Here is a 24,633-nt window from a genome sequence, read left to right as displayed (position 1 = left end):
CATGTATTTGTGCAGCGCTCCCTCAGAAATAACTTCATCTGATGGTGCTCACATTATAATCAGCTGGGCCTAAATATAGCATATGATTTGATTGTTTCTCTTCTACCTTAAGCTGCATTTAACTGAGTATTTTCTTTTGAATTATTACTGTTAATTATGTCATTGCTTAGGTAGAAAAAAGCTCACCAAGAAACATACATTATGAAAATAACTTATTAAAATTAATTAGATGTAAAATATATTTACATTTTTAATAAATCCATAAAACTGTTTACAAACTACTATTACAAGCAGACAATATATTTTAAAAGAAACAAATTAAAAAAAACTGTTTTCCTTTGGAATTCAAGGTCAACAATGTCAAGATATGTACCGTATATGCTGGTGTACAAGGCGACCCAGCGTATAAGACGACCCCCGTCTTTATAGCCAGGCCGCATTCCTAGAACGTCGTCTTATACGCCAGAAACTACCAGTATTTCTGGCGTATAAGACGAGTCTTTGGTGCCGATTTCAGCGCTCACGGAAGTTGCCTTATACGCCGGCATTTACGGTAAAATCTTCTGCAGAGAGAATTCACTGTTTTTGGGGTCACATATTACAAATACTGCTGAATATTGGTATTCCTCAAATTAGAACCATTTGTTTAGCAATGGTTCAAAGTTACAATAGCACTGAAAAAGTGACTTATGACCAGTCCTCACCTTTATGATAATTATAGCCTTTCCAAGGTCACATGATCAAACTTCAGGCATTTGGCAATTGCCATGTATTTACAACGGTGGCAGTACCCTGGGGTCATGTGATTACCATTTACAACCTTCCCAGAGGCCTTCTGACAAGCAAAATTAATGAGAGCTGGATTTACTTAATAACTGCAGGGATTCACTTAATAATTGTGGCAAAAAAGGCCATAACATTGGGCAATTAACATCCAATGCTTAGCAACAGAAATCCTGGTCCCACTTGTGATCGTAAGCAGAGGACTACCTCTAATTTGGAGCACAGAGCTCTATAAATCTCACTCACTTCTCTACTTATCTACCTGCCCACCTACCTACCTACTCATCCTCTCTGGGGTGGATTATGGCAAATACACTCTACTTAACATAGCCTTTGAAGATGACCTAGAACAGTGATGGCGAACCTTTTAGAGACCAAGTGCCCAAACTGCAACCCAAAACCCACTTATGCATCATCGGGTGCCAGGTGGGTGTGGCACATTGGCTGGGTGTGGCCAATTGGGTGTGTGTGGCTCATTGAGTGGGTGTGGCTTTGGTGGTAACAGCAGACTGGGTGGGACTAAAAAGTTCAATCAATCAATTCCAACTTTGCAAGATCTTTTTTTCCCGCGAGAAGTTGAAATTGACTGATTGATTGAATCCCCCCCCCTTTTTTGCACATGGCAGCGGAGGCCTAAAGTGAAAAGGTTTTATAAAACTCAGCTGAAGGCCTAGGACTGGGGCGATGGCGCACATGCCCACAGAGAGGGCTCTGAGTGCCGCCTCTGGCACCCATGCCATAGGTTCGCCACCACTGACTTAGAAGCAGCATTCCAGTTGCTGACAAGTGAGAGCCATTTTAATGCATTTTTACATTGCAGTTGTTGCTTATTTTTTTCTAAGCATAACTGAATGTTCATGTTATGACTGAGAAAGTTCTACAAGGCTTAGTATTATCTTCTTGAACTATTGTAGGATATGCCCACCCTGTTTGATCTTGCCAAAAAGGAATCCCTCATATCAAAAGGTGAGGAGGCAGGATTCAGGAAGTATGGTAAATCTATGTTGCTGACCCAACTCCAAAAGAAGAACTTATTCTCTGAGAGCCCCAACTCTTGCAATCATTATGAAAACAATAACATTGTTTTTCCACAAAGTCTTTGGGCTTAATGTTTGGCTTGTTGGTTTTCATTCATTTTAATAGACATTATGTTTAATTCTAATCTCTGCTTTTCAGTTATGCCTCCTGTTCCGGCAGGCCTGGGGCTGATGTCCCTGGGGGGCCAGGATATGATCGGACTCGCGGTATGACTGCTTTATTTTTATTGTTTTATCATTGTTTTAACTTTGTATGCCGCCCTGAGTCCTTTGGGATTGGGCGGCATATAAACACTGAAAATAAATAAAATAAATAAATAAATGTTTGGGAGATTTTTAATGTAAGCCATCTGCAAATATATTAAATTAGGTGAAATATAAGTGATAAAATAAATAAATAAAGACATTTCAAACCGTTTCATTCTCACACATATCTTAACTTTCATGACTGAACTCATAGCACTGTAAGTTAACCTTACCACTGTTATTAAGGAATCTCATGACAAGATTAGTGTCTTTTCCCAGCTGTTCAACAGGGAAAGCAAAAAATGTATGCTTTAGCCAGTATTCTGTCCTTCCACTATCTTCATCGTTCCTCCCCATGCCTATAACGTGTTAAACAAATTAACTTGTTAATACATCAGCAGACAGGTGAGCAGCAGTATCTACTATAGGCATATCACCAAATTTTATCTGAATGTGATCACTGTAAGAATCTTTGGGTTTAGCTCTTGACCCGATCAAAATACACACAGGGTCAGAGTCTGTTGCAAAGTCTTAATAAATGAGCTGGCAATGCCAATTTATTCTGCACAGATTATTTGTAATTTCTATGGATGGGGTGTCCTCTGTTTTCCTTTTATCAGACAGAATCATATCTGATATTATGGTCTCGGACTATAAACAAACTGAAATAAATTAACCTTATTGCATAGTAAGGACACAATAAACTTAGATTAGCATAGTCCTTGTCTGTGAAAGGAATACATATCAACAACCTGAACATGGTTTTCTCTCTTTGTCTCCTCCCACCCAAAATATTTTTAAAAATCCTACTCCATTTGCATATATAACATAAGGATAGAATATAAAGACAGGATAAAAATCTAATAACGATAATTTAAAAAGTATCACAAATTTCACATTTACTCTATAAGGATGATATCAAATTCTTTGGACAAATGAAGGCTGAATCAGGCAAAATTGTTAAACATGATGGAATACAGGTTGATAATTTCATAATTTCAGAAAGTTTTGAAATCAAAGTTAAATGATGGAAACATCTTTAAAGCATACCAAGGCATATTCTGTTATTCCATATACAACAGGAATAGTTGACTGGGCTCAAATGTAATTTGATAATCTGGACTGAAAAACAAGAAAACTAATGCTCTACACCCAAAAAGTAATAATATATTTGCTAAGACCTGGGCAGGCAGGGGACTCCAACAGGAAAAAGAAACTATGAAGGAAGAAAAACATACAATTACATTAAGAAAAGCTTCCTTGAAGAAAATCAACCAAGGGAAGATCTTGAAAACAAGTGCCTGTGATCATGTGATCATCTTTCGTGACCTTCTGACAAGCAAAGTCAATGGGGAAGCCAGACAACAATCATGTTACTAACTTAACAACATCAGGGATTAATTTAACAACTGTGGCAAGAAAGATCATAAAATGGGGCAAAACTCACTTAACAACTGTCATGCTTAGCAACAGAAATTTTGGGTTCAATTGTGGTCATAAGATGAGGACTACCCGTATTGACAATAAATAATTAAAAACAATTTGTTAATGAGAACAATAAGCCATTGCATGATCAACAGTGAAGGATATAGAAGGAAAAGCCAATAAAAAACCTATATGGAGTTTGCTAAGATCAGGTGTATTAAAGAATGAAACAAGATATTTTTTTTGTGGCCCAAGAACAAGCTTTGCTGACCAATTGCATGAAAGCAAAAATTCACCATGTAACAAGCAACAGCAAACATTGCCTTTGTAGTGATCAAGATGAAACAACTGATGAGTAGCTGCACCAAAAGTACACAAACTGATTACAAGCAGTGCTGTGACGGAGTTGTCAAAATTCTTCATTGGAAACTTTATCAGAAGGTTAGATTTGAATACATCAAGAACCACTGGGACAGTCGAGAGGAGAAACTTTTGAAAAATAACTGGGCTAAGATCTTATGGGATTTGTCACATCCAAGCTGACAGACCTCCTCTTGTTCATAACATGCCTGATATAAGAGTTACTGAAGAAAAGAAAGTCTGCTTCGTTGATATTGCTAAACCAGATGATGCTAGAATTGAAGAAAAACAGGGAGAAAAAGTTACAAAGTACTGGGACTTGCAGATCGAAGCTGAAAAAGAAATCTGCAAACGTGATTGGAGCCCTTGGAACAATACCTAAAGGACTCCAAAGTATTGGATAATTTTTAATTTATCCGACCTGAAGACCCTAATTTTACAAAACCAAATTCAAAGGCCCAGCCTCACAGGAACTGCCTATACTCTCAGACGCTGTCTTAATAATTCTATGGTCCTTGTTTAGGACATGAATTATTAGGGTTTCACCAGTCTCAGACTGTGAGATTAAATACAAGAGGAGAAGGAGGAGTTCATTACTCAACTAGGTAACATCATCAGTGCAAGTGAGTGTGGGATTTACTATACATTACCTAGTTGGGTGTTGTTCGTCCACGATTTCGATGAAGATCTTGACATTTTGTGGGTTATGGGCCATCAACGATGTGTCCATAGGTGGCTAATAAGACTGATGTAAGCACGGAATGTTCTGCCACATACTGAACAAAGAAATGTACACACTGGCTCTGGCTTTGCGGAGTGCTCGCTTCTCTTGTGCCAAGATTGTCCTTCTGTGTTCATATGTCTGGCAACCCTGGTACACCAAGGTGCGCCATGTCAGTTGATCATGCGCCAGAAGTTCCCAAGAGATGGTGTTAATATCCAGGGACTTAAGAGAGGCTTTCAACGTGTCTTTGTATTGCTTCTTTTGTCCCCCATGCGATCTCTTTCCTTGAGACAGCTCACCATAGAACAGCTGTTTAGGGATGCGATGATCTGGCATCCTTACAACATGGCCTGCCCATCGCATCTGGGCTTTCATCAACAGAGTGTAAACTGATGATAGGCCTGCTCTGGAGAGGACATCTGTGTCTGGTATCTTATCCTGCCACCGGATCCTCAGAATTCTATGAAGGCAAGTCATGTGGAAGTAGTTCAGTTGCCTAACATGCCTCCTGTACACTGTCCAGGTCTCACTAGCATACAACAGTGTAGTTAGCACTGCTACCTGGTAAACTTTAAGCTTGGTAGCAAGACATATTGCACGGCGGTCCCACACGTTAGTCTGCAATCTGCCAAATGCAGAACTTGCCTTGGCAATTCTACAGTTGACCTTGATGTCAATTGTCACTGCATGGGAGAGGGTACTACCAAGATATGTAAATTGGTCCACTGCTTGCAGCTTTTGTCCCTTTACTGTGATAGTAGGCTCTTGATATTGGGCTTTTTGAACTGGCTGGTACATCACTTCAGTTTTCTTCGTGTTGATGGAGAGGCCAAAGTTGTCACAAGCGGCTGCAAATTTGTCCATGCTGGCTTGTATTTCCTGCTCCGATCCTGCATTAAGGGCACAGTCATCAGCAAAGAGGAGATCTTGTAGCACAGTCTCCTTTACCTTGGTGACAGCCTGAAGTCTTCGCAGGTTGAACAGTTTCCCATCGGTTCTGTACTTCAGATTAACTCCCACTGAGCTGTTCTGAAAGGCGTCTGACAGCATGGCTGAGAACATCATGCTGAACAGGGTTGGTGCCAGCACGCAGCCTTGCTTAACGCTGTTAGTAACAGGGAAGGCCTCTGAGGCTCGTTACTCAGAACACGAGCCGCCATGCCATCATGGAACTGTCGTACCATCAGAATAAACCTGTCAGGGCACCCAAACTTTGACATAATGCGCCATAATCCTTCATGACTAACTGACCTAGTTGGGTAATGAAGCATCTGTTAGCAAACAACCAAAATCAGAGAATACCAAGGACTCTCAGTTCAACCCTGAGCTACATATATTCTCTTCTATTGGAACAATAATGTTTTTATATAAGATTCCGAAGTTACCACTTTTTTCCAAACCTTTATTTCAAATTTAATTACAGTACCTTTGTATTATGAATAATATGTGGCTTTCCATATTGGTTTTTTTTTCTTGGATTTATATCCCATCTTTCTTGTAACAGGTCAAACTTGCATTTCTCCCAGTGAGTTTCTATGGCTGAAGGTGGATTTGAACATGGGTCTTCCTGATCCTAATACAAAGACTGAATCATCAGCCAGCATGACTAATTCAAGCAATAGTAGGAATTCAAGTCTAATGACAGCTGGTGGGACCACAAATTGCATAACTCTGGGACTTTGTTTTCTAAACACAATGTTGACCTATACCATCTTACTTACACATGATAATAATCATAATTTGTTTAATACTATACTCAAATGGTTGAAGTTAAACAGGGGCAAAACCAAAAATGAACACTGAGAAGCAATTAGAAGCACAAGCATGCTCAAACAAACCTTTAAACAAGAGTGACATTTAAAAAAATAGCCATATTCTTTCTGAAACTACACAAAGCTCAACGAAAACTGAGCACATCTAGATGTGCAATTTTAAGGACATCTATGCATGCAAAGGAGAGAGAATATATTCTCTTGCTTGAAGACTTGATGGTATTTTGGAAGAGTGCATGGCTGATAGAAACACAATTATCAGGAAGTAAAGGATAGATTACAACACATGGAACTGATCTGGGGCTGCAGATTCAACTGAAAATAAGTGCTAGATTATTGATTGGGATTGGATAAAATTGTATTATGCTAGTGTTGAGCCACTTATACTGATTTCTAAACAATTCCTAGGTGCGTTGAAAGTGCTGTTTTGTAACATGTACAAATTATTCTGCATCTGGAAAGCACACATTTAAAACTTTTGTTTGTAGGTTGGAACAAAATGTTGCATTCCATTCCATACTGTTTCAAATGTTCTTACATCAAGCAATTGGCTTCTTTTTAAAACACTTCTAACCCATGCCACCATGTCTTGGAGGAAACAGCAAGCACAGATTCTGTCTCTGCTGTCCCTGGCTACAGCTAGTTGACCCAAGTAACAGTTAAATGTATGAGAGTCAGTTAGCATATGTTTACAGCCTGGGAATTATTTTTAGACATAAGAAAAAGAGTGCTGCCTATTTGTCCATAAAGTGATTTATTGCCATGGGGAAATTAGAATTCATGCAATGTGGTATTCCTGTCTTCATCTATTTTCTATCTCTTGTGATGTTTGAGAAATGACGGGCACCTGTAGTTATTCATTTTTTTCAGATACTTTATTATAATAATAAAGTATCATAACTATCATGCTGTAATTCTCTTTTTATGTGCAAATTCAGAGAACATTCACAAATCATTCTCTTGTTTCAAAATAAGAAAAAAATTCTAATGGAATGTTAGAGTCTCTTGCAGTTCAGGAAGAAGATTTTTTTTGCTCTTGTTGGTCCTCCTTTTTTTCTGGTCTGCTGGAGAAATAAATGTAGGCCAACTTTGACCTCACTTTTTGAAGCTTCTTAAAATGAGATTGCCTCCATTTTCAAAAGAGGCAGTCAACAAGACTGGGAAGAAGACAGAAGGGTATCAGATGTGTTAATCTGAGGTCAAAATACCAGCCCTGATCTCAAACAGGGAAACTGAAGGAATCCTATGGCCCCTTATAATAGTAATACAAAATAACAAATATAAACAGTAAAATAAATAGCACTTAGGTTATTCATGATCTAATTTTCAAGGGATATATTCCAAGTTTCTATAGTTAAGTCTTAAGGAATGAGCCGAGCTCCCCAAAAATGACTGTCTCTAACCTTCACTGCTTTAGAAAGATTATGATGGAACAGATGGAATCTTGAAGTTGAAAAATATCAGGAGGGTCAAAAGTTTCCCAACTCATGATTGTGCAGTTTTTATTGTCCCTTCATATTTGTGGGTTTTGTAAGAAAAGAGGAAAAGGAGAGAAGAGGGTGCTTATACACAACTTCCCCAAAACATTAATAATACTCTGGTAGTGGTTGGTTGGTTAGTTGGGTTTTTTGGCAGTTAAGATATATATAGCTACACGTGAGAAACAGATCTCTTAAAAAAATTCTAAGCCACAACCTAAATGCCAAAATCACACTGATGTCTGGAAAATTATAGTTTTGTAAGTTTGTAAGTGTTATAAATCTTTTAAACAATTATCCAAATCTGAAGTATCAGCTACTTCATTAGCACCATGTTATGGTAGAATCCAAACTGTACTGCAGTAAACACTTTCATACAATAAAATCTTTATGGAGAAACATTTTGGGCAAAAAAAAAAATCATTTCAGAGTTTCATTCTCCTTCCATTGATGAAATGTTCTGCTAAGTTTTTCAAAAGAAGGACAGAATCTTAAGTAAATGTTTCAAAAGATTAATGCTTCCTATTTTTACATTTTCAAGTTCCATTGAATGCTATGATGAAAAAAAATCACTAATGTGCTAGTTTTTACAGTCCTGTAGGCACTCACTTTTTAAGTTCCATTTAATGGAAATTCCATTTAACTTTCCCCAAATTGGCTTGGAACGAATTGAGCTATTTTTATTAAAACAGGAAACAGCAATTCCATATTTGCCCCTGGACTTACCTCCATTATTCCAAAGCTGTTGTTTGAAGCTAAGGATTTTGGAGATTTGAAAAATAATGACATACCCACAGTTTACGGGAATTCTCGTGGCTAGCCAAGGTTCAAAGGCTGCCAAGCCATATAGATTCCCTGAGAGTTTTTGACAGCTTCAGGTTTCTTCTGGCTATAGGATGGTCAGGACAATGTAGCTGGCCCACTCCCTAATCCCTAACTGCCTACAAAACCTTTTTGCAATAGGAAAAGCCACACTGGACTGCTATCCTTTGGGGACGGGAGAACTGTGCATGTTGAGGGAAGGAGCAAAAATTATGTTCCAAGTTGGATTCAAGCTGAATCCGGGGAAAAAATAATGTAAATTTTATTCTTTGAGATGGTGCAGTAGAGCATTCATTTTCAAAGACTGAGATTAACAGAGAGATTCAAGGAAAGCAAATTTTGTGTTCTAAGCAACTGAAGCAATACCATCTAAAATGCATTTTTTAAAAAAAGATTTCCAGTCTACAAATTAAAGATACTGTACTAGAGCATCAATAGAGGTCTCACTTTTTCTTGGTAATAGCTAACTACAGTTTATCTAGTAATATAATCAATATTGTAGTATAGTGAAATAAATGAATTTGAAAAGTGCATTCAGAAAAAAAAAATCCTGTTTTCCTTATTCTTATATTAAACAAAATACAGGAAATATCAACAATAGAGATTCAAAGTTATTTTGTAATTACAGATCAATTCTAGTTCATGCATACATGTTTAGCAAAAGCAATAACTACTACAGTTTCATCAGTCATGTACTTTTATGAATGTTTTTGCATATACTAACTACAACAGAAGGAAACACATAATCATAGTAATTTTAAACCATAGATAATTTTTCACTGAATTTTTAATTCTTCAGTATGGAATGGATTATACGATGTATAATTCTTGCATGCTGTTTCTAATTCAGAAGGAAAAACAGGCTAGGATGTGGAGCAATTCTAACCAAAGTCTCATCCAGACCCAAAGATTATGGACGCCACTGTAATTGAGTAACATTTGCAACCAGATAGTCATAGAGGGTGTTTTGTTTGTTTGTTTGTTTGTTTTCTTTAAAATAATACTTCTTTTACATCAGTTCCAACTAAAACATTAATGTTCTTAAAGCTTTTTACCAAAATGCCTAAAGCTGAATTTTAATATTATAGTTTCTTGTTTTAATTTACAGACTTTCCTTTTATAAAATGGATACTGTTCAAATGTTAAATATATAGCTATTTTCACATTTAAGAAAATCATAAATGTTTCTCTCTTTTCAAAGTGCTGAAACACTGCATAGCTAATTATACTGTGCCATCAGATCTTGTCTTTTGAACATTTTGGCATTTCATAGTGGAAAATTAATTATATATCCCATCACAATGGTATATACAATTAACCATACAAAACATTTTAGTTAGTTATGGTATAGCATTGCACTTCCAGCACTTATTCTTGAAGTAAAAAAAATCTCAGTAGTTGAAATAGGCAGCTTAATTTGAAAGTGTAGACCACTCATGCTGTTAAAATTAATTCAGTGATACTCTCTTCTAGCTTCAGTATAACAAGTACACTTAGATAAGGAAAATATGGACCGTCAATTTACCACGAATCTATTGATGCAATATTGAAAATGATTGCTAAATATGACCCAACAACAGTTCACCTGACCAGCACTAATAAGTGCAAACAGAAACTCCAGCAAAACTATACCATCATTCTCTCAATAAGGATACTTTCAACATTATCCCTTCCTGCAATCTAATATATTGCTGGGAGAATCCTCTAGGAATTTGTAGAAAAAAAATGTTTATTGTATATATCAACTGCTCTCAAAACAATTATAGTATCACTTCAGTGATAATGAAAGATCTAGTGATATATTTTGTATAAAATTATGCAATACCATGAATAAATACAATACACTGGAAAAAGCTAATCTGTTAGGTGGCATCAATAATTTGATTCCCTGTAATGTAAGATAAAAGAATCAAGGATGATGCGAACCTCTTTCAGACTTTTAATGGATCTTGGAGGAAGAGAAAAAAGGGAAGAGAGCAGAGATGGGATTCAGCCAGTTCGCACCACTTCAGCAGAACTAAACTTTGTTGCCCAAGCCCAGAATGAACTTCTGGAAGCGGCATCCACATAGAGAACCGATTGTTCACATATTTGAATCCCACCACTGAAAAAGAGAGAAAGAAACTAAAGTGAAAGTAAAATTACATCCTGAACAGCAAGCACAAATACTATATGCAGAAGTATTTGAAGATAGATTCAACTCTCACGTGACTGAAAAATTGACTTAAGGAAATATAATATGAAACGTGTCTAGAATACAGTGAAAAGCATTATGTTACAGATTGCAACAGAACAATGTATAATGTAATTTCCTATTAGTTATGCTAATGGAGCATTAAAAAGATACTTTGTGGATTGCTGAAGTAAAAATTAGTGAATAAGAAAAATAATGCATATAAGAAAATGTGTCCTGAAAGAGTGAGGAAAGAAACTGTGCAAAATATGGGTGTCCAACCTTTTGGCTTACCTTAGTCACACTGAGCGAAGAGAAATTGTCTTGGTCAGCATATAAAATATATACCGTAGTAAATGAATATGAATATCACTAAAATCACATGTTAAAATTTTATATTCTTGCGGGGCCACGTTATTAGCTGTCCAAGCCTGCATGCGGTCCAAGGGCCAAGTGTTGGACATACTTAATTTAAAATGTACAAGGAGAAAGGGATAGTTTCAAAGAGTCTCTAAAAATGTTACTGGGATTAAGAATACTAGCAATAGCACTTAGATTTATATACCACTCCATAGTGCTTTACAATATCACATATTGCCCCCAATAATCTGAATCCTCATTTTACCAACCTCGGAACGATGGAAGGCTGAGTCAACATTTTCAGGATCGAACTCCTGAGAGCGGGCAGAGTTCGCCTCCAATACTTCATTCTAACTACCACGTCTCCTAAGAGTGATATTATATGAAATGAAACTAAAGAAATGCTGTAAGGGGTATTTTAGATATGCATACGGAAAGGACTGTGATATGGCAGAAAACAGAACTGAAATTAAGGTAATGCCAAGTACAGGAAATCAGAAGTCCAGACAGTTCAAATAAATATAGGTTTATTGTATGCTAATGCTCACTACAAGAATTTGAACCAATCAAAGCAAATTAGCAGTAGAAAAAGGTCAATAGAAGTCAAGGTGGCCTGGACTTAGATCTCTTTTGGGCACAAAAGGATTCAAGACTTATGACACTTTTGACCTCTCCCTTGGGCTCAGCTTGGTAATCTATAGGTTACCAATATTATAAATATTCTTATACAAAAAAGCAGAGGAAAAGAAAGCTATACATTATATAGTGGATACAGTTTGCTAATGGGGTGATTAGTGTGCAACCTAAAATTCATCTGTGTCCGATAACTAGAAAAAAGTTTTACATTCCATTAAATGAAGAGTAACAAAAGTAAATGCAAACGGCAAGGATATAGTTAATTAAGCAGTTTGAGAAAATGTTTGCCAGAATTCTGGTTGAAAGGATACAAGAGACAATAATGATAAAGAACTGGAAAATTCAGTACAGCTTTATGCCAGATTTATTTGGGTGGGGGGGGAGAGATGTCATTAAGAGATGTACAAAAAAGAGAAAGGCAACATTTTTTAACCTGGTAAACTTCCTGATGCAGAGAAAACTTATGATGAAGCAAATTGATGGAAACCTAGCCATATATGGAACTGAAGTTTGGTTACTAAATACTCTTACTCTTTGGAGTAAGTCCAATAGATTGTGAAAATAATTATGGGCCAGATTAAATGGAATGTTCATTAACAGCTCATTAACTTCCGTTAGTTTTTTAATGCATTTATAGATAAAAGAATACAGAATACTTATGTAAAATTAGAATACATGTTTACACAGATGACGTTGGATTGTTTGTTGAGAATCCAATTTTATTTATTTGTATCCCACCTGTATCATTTTTACAAATAATTCAAGGTGGAGAACATATCCAACATACCTTCCTTCTACTTTCTGCAAACATCAACCCTGTGAGGTGAGTTGGCCTGAGAGAGAGTGACTGGCCCAAAGTCACCCAGCTTTCATGGCTAAGGCAGGACTAGAATTCATGGTCTCTGGCTTTCTAGGCTGGTGCCATAACCACTAGACCAAACAGGTAAAATGTACAATGCACTGAATAATATGGCTCTGCAAATTTTATGTACAAAAGACCAAGGCATTTCTGTTGTCAAGGAAAACGGAAATGCCTTTAACAGGAACAGAAATATTTTTTAAAAAATGAGTAAACAATTACAAATTACAGTAAGTAGATTAATCTGTGTGTCTTGATAATAAAATTACTAAAGTTGGGAAAATAAATGGAATTATTTTAAGATGAACAAATGTTGATAGAAAAATAGTCTGGTCTATTGTGAGGAATGAAAAGCATACACAATATGTAATTTTCACAATGTATGAAAATTAAGTTAATGTCAGGAACAATATAATAATAATTTGAATGTAGTGCAAATGGGTTATTTAAGAATGTGTGGTGAAACAAGAAAAGATGAGGTCAAGAATGCATACAATAAGATTTAAGACTCTTTAAAACTCAATCTTAAGAATGAATGAAAATTTAATAACAAAACAAAACAAAAGAGAGGTTAAAAACAAAGTCATGCTTGGATGAATTTGACAAGACACTGAAAAATGAAAGGTTTGAAGTTTGAATGTTACTACACTGTACTTTGAAATAGAAGCTTTCAGTATAATAGTGATAACCTACACTGATTTTTTGTATATATTGTCAATACAGGTCGACTTACAATGCAGCATGAAACATCTTAAATTAATCTAATAGGGAAGTCAAATGTTCCTTAGTATCTACTAGACGACATTGTTTAAATTTACATAAAACTATCACAATCCATAGAATTTGGGTTGTAAAACACACATAGATACACACAGAGAACTAGAGGGAGGGGTAAAATAGCAGTGGATTTATTCAATATAAAATATAAATGTGCAAAAGCTGGAAAAGAAACTTCATAAATGTTTTTATTTGAAAAATATCGGAAGTTAATATTTTCCTGATTTAAAAATTACTGTCAGTACAAAGTGAATACAGTATTACAATGTCTTCAGAATCCTGCTAACTATACTAAATTATGCTAAAAAAAATAATCTCAGTTAGAGCAATTAACTTCAGAAATATATTTTAAAAAATAGTTATATAGGATTCAATGAGTGTGGTTCACAAAATATCAAACTAGTGACCACCCATTTATAAAAATATTTAGAATATACTTTCAAAACAATTCCAAAGCCATATTTTTGCCCACACACATGGAAAGATAAATATAATTTTATATAAAAATATTTAAGTGTCTCATATTCAGATTCAGATATATTATTCTGAAAAATTAATAAATTAGAATTAAAAAAATTATAATGTAATAATAAAGGCTGAATGTCCAGTCAGATAATTATCAAACCATTAAGCATAAAATGTACAAAAAATCCAACATAATATTGTATTTAAACTCAAAATTATTTCTTCAATTATTAATTACTTGGAATATTAATCATATTATTATAACTCAGAAGGCAATAACATGACCTTATTTCAAAGCAACTGACTATTCTTCTCCTAACTGAAACAAAAAAACAGCTCTACCCAGAAACACTTTCTTGATATACTGGACAGCCATTTGTATAAGATCTCCTGCCTCGTGCAGGAGGTTGGACTAGATCTCCAAGGTCCCTTCCTGCCTTGTGATCCTATAACATTATTGTATCTCTCACTGCTTTTCTCTTTTCAAGAAAAAAAACCTAGTTATATTTAGTCCAGCAATCTCTGTTCATAGCAATTACTTTCTATCCCTCTGATTAGTCTCATTGCCCCCTAATCTAATCTCTCCTTGAAGAATTATTTTCTCATCTCCAGATTATTCTGTCTTCATTTGAAATTGTTCTAATTTGTCTAAACCCTTTTTGTAGTGGAATACCCAAAAAGTGTGGTGTATTTTTTTTAATGAAATCTAATAATTCAGAATATAGTGGAACTGTTATTTTCTATGATTTGGAATCTAATTCTATTTTTGCAGTCTAAATTTGTATTTGCCCTTTTAATAGTCATGTCAAAGTATTTACTCATTCAGTTTGTGGTCATGTGGAGTTCCAACATCCTTTTGACATATACTGTTACCAACTTAACAATGTTTGTTCTCTTATTATTCTCTCATGTTCTTTTGTTTTATTCTGTTTCTATCTTTAGTGTATGTTTTATTACTATGTGTTATATGTTTAATGAAGTTATTGTCAATATTTCTAAACATTTATCTGAAGAAAACAATTAAAAAGTCCTATCTCACTAATGTTTTAGAATACCATGAAATGATTGCCATGCAGATATTTTCCGAAGCTCTGCTTAATAGATTGCTCATAAATCGGGAGCTGTCATCCCAAAGAGATTCAAGTTCTATGGATATGAATCTGATTATATATTTACTCTATATGGTGCTTAAATAATATAAGGAAAAAGGCAGATATTATAGGTACTAAAGGAAAAGAGAATTGTATAATTTTAAACTAAATTCTAGGGGATAGTAAAGGCTAACAATTTTAAATAATTCAGGAGTAGTGCACAATGATCTACTGGAAGAAGAGCAGTGACAAACCCATTCTACAGAGTTGCCAGGAAAACTGCACGGATGTCTTCATGAAGTCACCAGGAGTCAAGCTCGACTTGAAGGAGACTTTACCTTTACTATTCCCTAGAAAATATTTCCATGGAAAACCAAAAGAAAAAAAACCCTGCATTTTCAGAAAATGTTTATTTCTGGATCGCTTAAATATCACAAAAATCAACTTATGATAAAATTACACCCTACTCTTAATATATTCTGAAAGTTTTTTGAACAAAATCTCAGAGGGCTTCAATCCAAGGAGTTCCACTGTGGTAATAACTATATATTTTGCGCTTACTTGTGGCTTTGAAAGGATTCTTAAGAAATGGCATGTCTTTAAAGATGAAAATAGAACAACGAACAGAATGTGTTAGAGTTTCTCAACAATCTATTGAAGTCTCTATCTTATTGACAATGTAATAACCACACCTTATAATAGTCTACACTTCTTTTGTGGTTCATTTTTTAATATGTCCAAGGATGGAAAAGCTTATTAAAATCAATACAATTGCTAATTTACAGGGGAAAAGAGAGAGAACTGACATATATTGTTCAGTCTTGCATAATTCTTGCATATATATTTCTCTTCAAGAACAGCAGTAAGGATCCATATGAACAGAAATCTCTATACATATAGTCCTCTGTAATTACAAATGTGAGATTTAACATAGGGTAACAAAAATAAACCGCAGAAATCCAGATAACTGCTAGATGGCAATCAAATTCTACAGAAAACATTCTTATGATTGTCTAGATTTCTGTAGGTAACTTTGGATAGACCTAATTAATATATTATTTTTTGAAGGAAGAAGTATTCATCACATCAAAAGAAATAAAAATGTTATATTTCTGTTTTTCTTTCAGGATATCTCAGAAACTCTTGTATGTATAATAATCCCTCATATGTGAAGAACAAAACTAATGCTATTTTTTCCCTATACAAACTTATCACTGGAGCCAGTGGTGGGATTCAAATATGTAAACAACTGGTTCTCTGTGTGGATGCCACTTCTGGGCCTGAGCAACAAAAAAGTAGCTGCCGGTTCTGCTGAAGTGGTGCAAACTGGCTGAATCCCACCACTGACTGGAGCTCAAGAAAATCACCTTCTGTTAATTAATTCATGATTGCTTAAAAGAACTAACATAATTCTGGCATTTCAGATTCACTTTATCTTAAACTATAGTCATTCACATTTCTGTAATAAATCCATACTCTTAGCTGACACCATAATTAAGTAGTTTTAAACACTGTTATTTACTGTGGTAAATCATATTTCCATTAATCACGATCTAAAATATTACAAAAAAGTTTCATATCTCTTAATTAAATTAAATTATCTCTTAACTAAATGGACAACAACCAAACTATCAAAAAGGACTCTGCACACATTCCAGAGAAGACAGTAAACATGCTTTCCAAAGCTTGGAACCAGAATTACATCCTTCTGCTCAATGGCTATCTGGATGGTGCTAGTAAAAATAGGCTTGGTTGCTCTAGGTACATTTTAAAGAATTCTTAAAATCTCAATTTCACAGGCAGTGAGAAGAGCCAAGGATGCAAGTTGTAGAACATGCCATGTGACTCTGCCAATGGGAAACTGATCACCTGATAGCTCCAATTAATTGCTTCCTAGCTATTTTTGATGCCCCTTTTCACTACCATAGTTGAGTCAGAAGTTAATTCAGCTGCAGAAAAGCAGTTGAAAATCTCCACAGGGGAAATAAGATAATAAGGAGTATGATACCAATCCTTATTGATGTCATACTTTTTATTACATGTGGAGAGGACCTAATTAATTCTGAAACACAGTTTTTCATTTTATACAGGTACTCCTTGACTTGCAACAGCTCATTTAGTGACCATTTGAAGTTACAACGGAACTTTAAAAAGTGACTTATGACCATTGTTCACACTTATGAATGTTGTAGCATCTTCATAGTCACATGATTTAGATGCAGATGCTTGACACTGACTCCTATTTAGGATGGTTGCCTTTTGTGACCTTCTGACAAGCAAAGTCAATGGGGAAAATAGATTCACTTAACAACCATGTTACTAATTTAACAACTGCAGTGATTCACTTAACAAATGTGGCAAGAAAAGTCATAAAAGTTGTAAAATTCACTTAACAACATAAATTTTGGGCTCAATTGTGGTTGTAAGTTGAGGACTACCTGTAAAATTTATTCACATAATCTAGTGGATTTTAATGTAACAAGAAGTTGGAAGTCTACTGAATCACTGTCTATGGGAGCAAGCATGTTTCAGTACCACTGACTTAAAAAATAACAACACTCATCTTCCTGATTTCCAATGCGGTTTCTTTTACAGAAGATAGCTATCCATATTCTGTTAATTATAAAATTAACAGTATCCTCCCTTGCCTGTAACCAAAAACTTGAAACTTAGGATAAGGATCATCTAGTAAAGTAGGGGTGTCAAACTGTCGGCCTGCAGGCCGGACGTGTCACATGGAAGCTGAGCCCATCCCATTGCCGGCAATGGCAAAACCGTCCTGATATGTTGCACAATGTCATGTGACATCGCGAGTTTGACATGCCTGTAGTAAAGGATAGAATTATCAGGTAGCCTAGACAGCCGGAACATGCAAAGATGAAGTCAGGAAAGCAAAGGTTCAGAACGAACAAAGATTTGCAACAGAAATCAAGGACAATACAAAAAAGTTTCTTCCAACATATTAACAACAAGAAAAAAGTCAAGGAAACTGTAGGGGCACTAAAGAGAGAAGATGGCAAGGAAATTATAGGCAGCAGGGAGAAAGCAGAGCTGCTTAACTCATACTTTGTGTCAGTCTTCACACAAAAAGAAACTATAGCCCCAAAAAACCACTGCAAAAGACGTACTAGAAACAAAAATTAAAATAAGCAAGAAAATGGTAAGAGAACACCTATCCAACCTTAATGAATATAAATCACTGGGACCCAACAGATTACATCCCAGAGTTCTGAAAGAGCTGAGATGTTATCTCAGAATCATTGTACTACATCTTTCATAAATCCTGGAGACCGGGGAAGTACCTGAGGATTAGAAAAGGGCTGATGTGGTTCCCATCTTCAAGAAAGGGGAAAAAACCCACACCCAGGAAACTACAGACCAATCAGTGTAACATCAATACCTGGGGAAATCCTAGAAAAGATAATCCAAAAACAGATCTGTGAACAACTAGAAGCAAACAAAGTCATAACCAGTAGCTAGCACAGCTTTGTTAAAAACAGATCATGCCAACCCGATCGTACTTCATTTTTTGATAAACTGACTAAACTAGTAGACCAGTGAAATGCTGTGGATGTAGTATACTTAGATTTCAGTAAGGCATTTGATAAAGTAGATCACAACCTACTCCTTGGTAAGCTAGAAAAAGGTGGAATAGATAACATCACCACCAGATGGATCTGTAGCTGGCTGACGAACCATAATCAACGAGTAGTCCTCAATGGCACTACAGCCACATGGAGAGAAATAAGCAGTGGGGTACCATAAGGTTCCTTCTTAGGCCCAGTACTCTTCAACATCTTCATAAATGACTTAGATGAGGGAATTAAAGGGGAACTCATCAAATTTGCAGATGACACCAAACTGACAGGAGTAGCCAACACTCCAGAAGACAAACTCAGGATCCAAAAAGATATAGACAAACTTGAACAATGGGCCCTATCCAACAAAGAATAAAGCATACGAAGAACAGCTGCGGGACTTGGGTTTGGCTAGTCTAAAGAAAAGAAGAAATAGGGGAGACTTTATAGCAGTATTCCAATATCTGAGGGGCTGCCCCAAGGAAGAGAGGGTCACGTTGTTCACCAGAGGGAAGGACAAGAAACAATGGTTGGAAATTGATCATAGAGAGACGCAACCTGGAATTAAGGAGAAACTTCCTGACAATGAGGACAATCAACCAGTGGAACAGCTTACCCCCAGAAATCGTGGGCGCTCCATCACTGGAGACTAGACAATCACCTATCTGAGATGGTATAGGTCCTCCTGCTTGAGCAGGGTACTGCACTAGAAGACCTCCAAGGTCCCTTCCAGCTCTATTCTATTCTATTCTATTCTATTCTATTCTATTCTATTCTATTCTATTCTATTCTATTCTATTCTATTCTAATAGGGCAGCAGACATTCATTTACTAGACTGGACAAAACAACTGGGACTGCAGACTTTATTTGCACAATGGACCATCCACTAATACAGTAATTAACAATTTTCAGTTATTAATATTTAATATGTAGGATGTTTTAGTTAAAGCTCTTCCTAATAATATTCCATATGCAGGATATTTTGGTTAAAACTCTGATAGCTAGAAAAAAACATTATAGAAAAAATCAGAATCAGAATAGACTAGAACTGGAAGAGACCTTGGAGTTGTCTAGTCCAGCCCCCTGCTCAAGCAGAAAGCCCTATACCATTTCAGACAAGTGACTGCTCAGTCTCTTCTTAAAAACCTCCAAAGAAGGCAAGTGTTCTACTGGTTAATTGTCCTCACTGTTAGGAAGTTTCTCCTTAATTCCAGGTTACTTCTCTCCTTGATTAGTTTCCATTCATTGTTTCTTGTCCTGCCCTCTGATGCTCCGGAAAATAAATTGACCCCCTCCTCTTTGCGGCAGCCTCTCAAATACTGGAATATTGCTATCATGCCCCCCCCCCAAGTCCTTTTCTTCTCTAGACTAGCTAGATGTACAGATGACTAAATGTCAGTAATTCTCAAGCATGATACATAAGTAAAAAAAAAAAAAATTATCAGGCTCTGCTAAAAAAAAATAGAACTTCAATGCAAAATAGGGAAAATTGCTTAAATAATGATTTTTTAAAAAATCTTCTGTATTTTAACCTTTTGTTTCAGCTGTCTGTCTTGTCTTCAAGCTTATTGGTAGTGTCATTTCTCCAGATGTATGGACTGAAAATTTTCTATTAAGTGGTATTCAGTGGTAACTGCCACTTACAAGGCTACTCATTTTATCTGAAGAAAAAATAAAAAGGTAGAGGCAAATTAAATTCAGAAGTATTACAGCGGATTAATATAGATGGTGGGCTCCTCTACTGCTATAGTTAAGTTCTTCATATTAATTGACTGTACATTTTGAATAACCAGACTTGTTCAAAAATATATCATTGAAAAGAGGCAACAAAAATGTCCATCAAACTATCTCCCAATCACTTGTTGGGTATAATAGGTAAAACTAGATACCTGTATAGGTGGACTGAACGTTGCACAGTAATATTTTAGTGGAAAGAGGTTATTTTAAAAAAGTCAGATCAATTCTACTCTACCTTGATTTGGCATCTCAAAAACCCAAATAAATAAATAAATAAATAAATAAATAAACAAACATATCCCTGTAGTTTCAACACATAGCCTTCTCAGTTGGCTGAGAAATACACTACAGTCTTGGGAAAACCATATGTTGCCACGTAGATTTGAAAGTAGCATTTAATTTGGGGAAATTAATTAAATTTAATTTATCTTAGGGAAAAATGTTCACTAACTATCATCACATATTTATTTTGAAACTCGAGATTAATACTTGTTGTGCCTCTCAAGGACCCCACCTCTATAGCAGAAAGTGGTGAAATAATATTGCATTGTGGTATCTACTCTTTGCATCTACTATATAAATTCAGTGATATAAGCCCTTTTAGTACAAACTCCCTCCCACTCCCTCATTAGCCAATAAATGGCACCTATATCAATTAGGTTAAATCCTTTAAATATCTTGGTGTTTCACTTGGAAAGAACACATAGCAATTATGACAATAAAAGCCCAATGTCTCACACATGCTGTTTTGCAAATCCCAGAGGCAGCAAGCAAGTTTCACCTCAGGGCAAAGGTCTTGACCTATCTGATTTATACTGTTGCACCCTGTCACTTTTTTTGAAATTATTAAGGGCCCTGCTAGATCTGTTCCAATGTGTGTCCAATTCCATGTTAAATTTAGAATCCAAACAGATCTCCACTAAAGCTTGAATGTGGGTTTATTAGCTAAAATATTGGCTTAATCTCATCTCTTTTGAGAGCTTTCAGCCCTCCCTGAATTTCCAAGATAATTTTATATTATCATGGCTTAAATGGAATAAAATTGGTTTTAAAATCCTAGTCTCTATTTAAGAGAAACAACACCCCTTTGAGTTAGACATGCAGAAAGATTTTAAGTTTCAATTCCAAATTGTATTGTTCTGCTTTATTTAGCAAACCATTTTCAGCAGCGCCCTATGTTACTAACTTCCTATGTCCCAAACATATAAAAACTCTTAAGTATGATATGTTACTACAGCATTATTACAAGGAAAATTCAACTACTTCTACTCTTCTACATGAACTTGTCTATCCCCATCATTAGGAAAAAGAGAATAAAGTGGTCCTTGTCTTCACTGTCCCTTCTATTCATTTTGGGTGTTTGTTTTTGTCCAACTACCACAAATATTCCAAAGACTCTGCTCATCTCCTCCTAGTTCAGGGTTAGGCAATCTTGGCTCTTTTATGACTCCTGGACTTCAACTCCCAGAATTCCTGAGCCAGCCATGCTGGCTCAGGAATTCTGGGAGTTGAAGTCCATGAGTCATAAAAAAGCCAAGGTTGCCTACTCCTGTCCTAGTTGATAACTCAATGATATATTTTTTTAAAGTGGAATCACTGTCATTTGGTGTTGATTTCTGTTGACACTATATTGCATATTATTGTGTACTACAGTTTCTCCTCAACTTTTAACTGTTTAACAAAGGTTCAAAATTACCATGGTCTTAGAAAAGGAGTTTTATGACCTGTATTCACATTCATGGCTGTCACACCACCTGACCTTTTTTGCCTGTTATCCATTGGGGAAGCTGGATTCACTTAACTATCATGTGATTTACTTAAGAGCGAAGGTAATTCACTTTACAATCATGATAAAAATTGTTATAAAATCAAGTTGGGTCACATGATGACTCAACGTACGTCTCACCAACCTACGACCAAAATTATGCTCCCAACTATGGTTGTAAGCCAAGGACTACATGTACTGATGTTTTGAATATCTTAAAGTATAGCTTTTAGGGAAAATTCTCTTTTACAATATACTTTTTAGGCTAATGTATTCTGTGTGACAATAGACCAGACATGTCAAACTCACGACGCCATGTGATGTCACTCAGCATATTGGAACATTTTCCCCATTGCCGGCAATGGGGTGGACGTGGTTTCGTGATGCGTCCAGCCCACGGGCTGGCAGTTTGACACCCCTGCCATAGACCATAAATAAGTTGCAGGTTTGCAAATACCAACCCATGCATTTTGTTATGGACATCTCATTATTTCCTTTTTTCTGAATTAAACAATGAAATAAAAAATAAAATATCCAAAATATTCTCCAAATATTTTAAAAACAGAATGGAAAATCGGGTAACCATTTGTATAGAAGGTATTGCATTGATTACCACAGCAAATGCTTCAATTTTGTTTTATATCTGCAATTATACTACTTTATTTTTTCAAAGAAGCAGAATAAGAGAATTATAAGGCACCCTGGATGTCTTCTAGTCCAACCCCCCTCTCAAGCAGGAAACCCTATACTATTTCAGACAAATCATCATCCCAAGCTCTTCTTACAAACCTTCAGTGTTAGAGTACCCACAACTTCTGGAGGCAACTCGTTCCACTGATTAACTATTCTAATTTTCAGGACATTTCCCCTTAGTTCTAGATTGGTTCTCTCCCGAATTAGTTTCCATCTATTGCTTCTTGTCCTGCCTTTAGATGCTTTGGAGAATAGGTGGACCCCCTCTTCTTTGTTATGCAATTCTGCAGAAAGAACACTATTCCTTCTTTTCTTGGGGGGGGGGGTTGGTGAAAGCAGAATTCTATTGTCCAAATTATTGATCCTTTCCAATCTGATTCACTCATTTCAGTAAAATGTCCATAATCTCTCAAAGTAATTATCTTTGATGAAAATTGAATGAGAGATATAAGTATTTCAAGACCTCTCTGTGGAGTTTGATATTATCAACCACATTATTCTGTTGTGTTTTAGGAACAGATCCTATATATTATTTTATAGTGGCTTTTAAAATTTCTAACAAAGATTCAGATAGCACTATTGGGAGACTCCATCGCTAGGGTGTCTCCACTGTTTTTTATCTCAAGGATATTTGTTGAATATCTGCAGAAAGAGGCTATTCAGTTATTCAGGCATAATATTATCACAAAGTTCTATTATACTTTAAATTTTGGAACAACTGACAAAACTTTAGTAATATAAGAAATGTTAATATATTAATTAACTGAACTTTAAATAATAGAACATGTACTTCATTGGAAGAAAGGAACAATTTACTGGATCTACAGTTGTTCCTGCTCAGTTAGGTAGCAGCTGTACCCAAAAACATAACTTAAGCTAATATTAAGCAGCTGCAACATAATAAAAGCATGGCATAATATGGGCTGGCTGTATAACACATCCAAACATTTCAATTGCTACAAAATACAGCAGCTGGATTACAGATCCTGATTATAAGAGACATATTATAAATCTTAACCTGTTTCCTATTTATATCAATCTTGACATTTGAAATCAGTTCCTCAAGAATATGTAAGTCCCATCATTACCATAAGAACTATCTTTTTGATTAGCAGGACAGCCTTCTTTATATCCTTCTGTTATCTTAACAGTCATAAAATGCCATACATATACTAGGCAGCCTTACATGTCTTTCTTTTTCTCTTCCTCCTCTCTTTTTTCTCCTTACTTGCAAGCAATATATTAATCTAATATTATATGAATGTGCCTTTGCTTAGCCTGAAATTTGCACATCTAGAATTTGTTCTGAATATGTTCTGATTATTTTAAGAAAACAAGATGGATCAGGCAAACATTTATTTAAACCAGCATTAGTTTTATGCTAGGTCTTTGGGTTACTGACTAGCAAAAAATGGAGACATACCCCTTGCCCAACAGTTCCAAATCAAGAGGTAACATTGAAATTCAATAATAATTAATTTTGATAGACCTATCCTCCATAAATCTATCCAGTTCTATTTTAAAACTTCTATTTTAGTAGCCATTATTACATCTCACAATGAATTCCAAATGTTGATTATATTTCTTTTCATGTGTTCTAAATCTCCTTCAACCAGCTTTCCTGGGATGACTTCTAATCCTAGGTTTTGAATTTTTCTGCCTTTCAAGTTTTCAATTTTCTGCATATTTTAACAAGCCTAAATTCTGCCTACCTTTGGTTACTGTGTTTCCAAGCTACAGCACAAGACCCAAATATTTGAGGGATTGTCTCTGTCCAATCACATTATCTGTCCCATTAAGTGCAGCAAAAGAGGCATGCTCTGGATCAGGGAGTGTCATCTGGCAAGACCC

The 24,633-nt window shown here is 35.7% G+C and overlaps 1 protein-coding gene across 8 annotated transcripts in view; it reads right to left on the bottom strand.

Annotated features, from left to right (window-relative positions):
• The window catches only part of SUPT3H (SPT3 homolog, SAGA and STAGA complex component), a 304,630-nt gene that overhangs the window by 194,831 nt on the left and 85,166 nt on the right, over positions 1-24,633 (bottom strand). The window contains exon 1 of one of the 8 annotated variants that reach the window (XM_039326208.1): positions 2,300-2,318. The exons of the other annotated variants lie outside the window; for them this stretch is intronic. The gene's annotated coding sequence lies outside the window, so the exon portion shown is untranslated. Of the gene's footprint in view, positions 1-2,299; positions 2,319-24,633 lie in introns of those variants that run through there. 8 annotated transcript variants of the gene reach the window in all.

The sequence above is a fragment of the Crotalus tigris genome, unplaced genomic scaffold, assembly GCF_016545835.1.
Source record: "Crotalus tigris isolate CLP2741 ecotype Arizona unplaced genomic scaffold, ASM1654583v1 scf7180000024340.7048381, whole genome shotgun sequence".
NCBI classification, from domain to species: Eukaryota; Metazoa; Chordata; class Lepidosauria; order Squamata; family Viperidae; genus Crotalus; species Crotalus tigris.
This window is presented reverse-complemented; position numbering and strand designations above follow the sequence as displayed.